We start from the raw sequence: 3,990 nt of genomic DNA on the forward strand, positions 1-3,990 counted from the left end.
GAACAATTGTCTCGCCAAGCCCGGGGGCCAGAGCTGTCCCCTCGGCATGCGCACCCCTTCCCTCCCGCAACGAGCGTTTCCTGAGAATATGTCCTGGGCCGCACCGGGAGTGAGAGGTTTTTCTAGACAATCCCACCTTATTTCCTTCCAAGAGCTGTGGTTTGAGCAATGAAAATTTCCCCAAGAAAACCGGCAATAGTGGGATGAAATATTTGAAGTGCTGAGAGAAAACAAGTTCCCAGCAGGAAGGTTACATCTGGCAAGGCTGCCTTCCAAAAAGCAGGGAGAGAGTAAGACACTCCCAGGTGTACAAAAGCTGGAGTTCATCTTCCCTGCCTGCCCCGCAGGCACGGATAAAGGGATTTCTTCAACTGAAAGGAAAGAGCTCCAAGCAGGGCACGGATGTGGCAGGAAGAAATAAAGCCCTCCAGTAAAAGTAACCACATGGCCCATTGTAAGTGCCGGAATAGTGTACTGTGTTTTTATATGTAACTCTACTTTTGACTTCTTACAGGTTCAAAACGCAAATGCATAATAGTAATGACAAATCTATGGTTTTGGAAATACAATTTATAAAGATATAATTTGTAGTAAGTACAACAGAAGTGGGGGGCAGAGGGGTATAGGAACAAGATGAGGATGCTCACCGTTACGCAGCATCGCACTAGAAGCTCTACCCAGACCAATTAGGCAATAAAAGGAGAAGGAAAAAGAAAAAGAAAGGCATCCAAATTGGAAAGGAAGAGTAAAACCTTCCCTATATGAGGATGACATCATCCTATATACAGAAAATCCCAAAAACCTACAACAGAGCAACTAGAGCTAGTAAGTGAATACAGTAAAATGGCAGGGTACAAGATGAGCAAACAACAAGCAGTAGAGTTTCTATATACACGAAATAAACAATCTAAAGAGGAAACTAAGAAAGAAAATTCTATTTAAAATAGCAACTAAAAAATCAAATATTTAGGGATAAATTTAACCAAGGATGTAAATAACATTCATAGAAAACTACAAAACATTACCAAAAGAAATTGAAGATGATCTAAATAAATGAAAGGACAACACATGCTTATGGATTAGAAGAGTAAATATAGTCAAGTTGTCAATTCTACCCTAAGTGATTCACACAGATCCAATACAATGCCAGTTAAACTTCCAACAGCCTTCTTTGCAGAAATGGGAAGTCCAATCATCAAATATATATGGAAGAGTGAGGGGCCTCAAATAGCCAAAATCATCCTTAAAAAAAGAACAAAGTTGGAAGACTCACAGTTCCTGAATATTTAAAAACTTACTATAAAACCATAGTGGTCAAAACAGCATGGTACTGACACAAAGACAGACTTATAGAACAGCAGCATTGAAATGAGAGTTCAGAAAAAGACCCTTACATCTATGGCCAACTAATTTTTGACAGGTGCCAAGTCTACTAAATTGGGAAAGAATAATCTCTTCAACAAATCGTTGAAAACTGTGTATCTATATGCAAAAGAATGAAAATGGACCCCTACCTCATACCATATACAAAAATTAACACAAAATGGAACAAATATCTAAATATAAGAACCAATACTATAAAACCCCTAGAAGAAAATGTATGGAAGCATCTTAGGACCCTGTGTTATGTGATGATTTCTTAGACATTACACCAACAGCATGAGCAACGAAAGGAAAAAATAGATCAGTGGAGCTTCGTCAAAATGAAAAACTTTTGTGCATCAGAGGACTTCATTATGAAAATAAAAAGGCAACCTACAAAATGGGAGAAAATATTTGGAATCCACATATCTGATCAGGGTTTAATATCCAGAATTTACAAACAAATCCGACAGCCCAACAACAAAAAGAAAAACAACTCAACTTAAAAAATGAGTCAAAGATTTGAACAATTTCTCCAAAGAAAATATACAATGGCCACTTGTAGGTATATGCCCAAAATAACTGAAAGCAAGGATTCAAGCAAATACTTGCACACTGACATCCACAGTCACGCTTTTCACAATGGCCAAAAGGCAGAAGCCACTCACTGTTCATCAGCGGATGAGCAATAAACAAAATGCGACAAATCCATACAACAGAATATTATTCAGCCATAAAAAGGAATGAAATTCTGATTCATGCAACGACAGGGATGAACCGTGAAGACATTATACTGAGTGAAATAAGCTAGACACAGAAGAACAAATGTTTCATAAAATAATTATGATACGAAACCTCATAGATTCAGAAGCTAGAATATAGGATACCAAGGGCAGAGTTGGGTTAGGGAATGCGGAGCTAATGCTTAATGGTGCGGTTTCTGTTTGAGGTGACGGCAACACCATCTTGCGAAGGTAATTACACTGAATTTTAAGAATTTTATAGTTGTGGCTAAAAGGAGAAAATTAGGTGGTATATATGTTGCTACAATAACAATTTTTAAAAAACAACCATAAATCTGTACAACAAAAACAGTGAGATCGTCGCCACCCGCGTCCACCAGCACCGGCCACGACGGAGCTGAGAGGAGACCGCGGGCTCCGCCGCCCAGCCTCTCCTCCCTCCTGCCGCTGGCTGCCAACCACCTCGGGACTTGTTCCAATAATCTGTTAAAACATGGTGGATTCCTATGAAGTTCTAGGCGTGCAGAGACATGCCTCACCCGAGGATATTAAAGAGGCACACCGTAAATTGGCACTGAAGTGGCACCCTGATAAAAATCCTGAGAATAAAGAAGAAGCAGAGAGAAAATTCAAACAGGTAGCTGAGGCATATGAAGTATTATCAGATGCTGAAAAACGGGACATCTATGACAAATATGGCAAAGAAGGATTAAATGGTGGTGGTGGAGGTGGAAGTCATTTCCACGGTCCATTTGAATTTGGCTTTATGTTCCGTAATCCAGGATGTCCTCAGGGAGTTTTTTGGTGGAAGGGACCCATTTTCATTTCATTTTTGAAGACCCATTTGAGGACTTTTTGGAAATCGAAGAGGCCTCCGTGGAACCAGAAGCAGGGGCACGGGATCACTTTTCTCTACCTTCACTGGGTTTCCATCTTTTGGAGGTGCATTTCCTTCTTTTGATACAGGATTTTCTTCATTTGGTTCACTGGGGCACGGGGGCCTCACTTCATTTTCTTCAACGTCCTTTGGTGGTAATAGGATGGGCAATTTCAAATCTGTATCAACTTCTACTGAAATAGTTAATGGCAGAAAAATCACAACAAAGAGAATTATTGAGAATGATCAAGAAAGAATAGAAGTTGAAGAAGATGGCCAGTTAAAGTCCTTAACAATAAATCGTAAGGAGCAGCCGCTACGCTTGGATAACACGGAATTCAACGCACGCATTTAACAGAAATGTTAAACTATAACAAGACCATTTGAGGATTAACAGGAACATTTTTTTGAAGATTTCAAACGAACTCTACTTTCAGTATAACTGTACCTAATCTAAATAAAGTATTTATAAACAGCCCATCGGAGCACCTATTTGTCATAGACTTTTGAGTTTATTGTTGGGACCACATTAATAGGACATTTTTTCTTTTTGTCTTTTAAATTGTTGTAAATTTCTGTATGTACTTTGCTTTTTTTATTAAACTTTAATCCAAGGTGAACTGTGATTCTTTAGTAGTGCTAGGACAAAATTGTACACTACCACCAGCGTGGATGTTGCTCTTTCCATTTTGTTTGAAATGTGAGCCAAGTAGTTTCAGTCTGCTGTGAAGTTAACATTGCCAGGATGAATCTTCTACAAAAATAATTTCAATTTTTTTTTCAGTATTTAGTAGCAAAAGATATTGATACATTAATGTGGTGATACATTTCTGGTTTAATATAAATTAAGATGTTTTCTCGTTGTGCATGAATGCTGGCAACTCAGTAAGTTTTGACCATTGTTTAAATATGTAATGCTAAGCTTAGGTTTATAAAAAGTAAAGCTGGTAAACTGGGGCTTTGTTATTTACTTAAAAAAAAAAAAAAAGAAAAGAAATGCCAATGAGT

The 3,990-nt window shown here is 38.3% G+C and overlaps 1 pseudogene; it reads left to right on the plus strand.

Annotated features, from left to right (window-relative positions):
• The first annotated feature begins 2,478 nt into the window (after positions 1–2,478).
• LOC101447454 (dnaJ homolog subfamily B member 6-like) lies at positions 2,479–3,536 on the plus strand (annotated as a pseudogene).
• Positions 3,537–3,990: the final 454 nt, after the last annotated feature.

This window comes from Dasypus novemcinctus, chromosome 9, assembly GCF_030445035.2.
Source record: "Dasypus novemcinctus isolate mDasNov1 chromosome 9, mDasNov1.1.hap2, whole genome shotgun sequence".
In the NCBI taxonomy this organism is placed as follows: domain Eukaryota; kingdom Metazoa; phylum Chordata; class Mammalia; order Cingulata; family Dasypodidae; genus Dasypus; species Dasypus novemcinctus.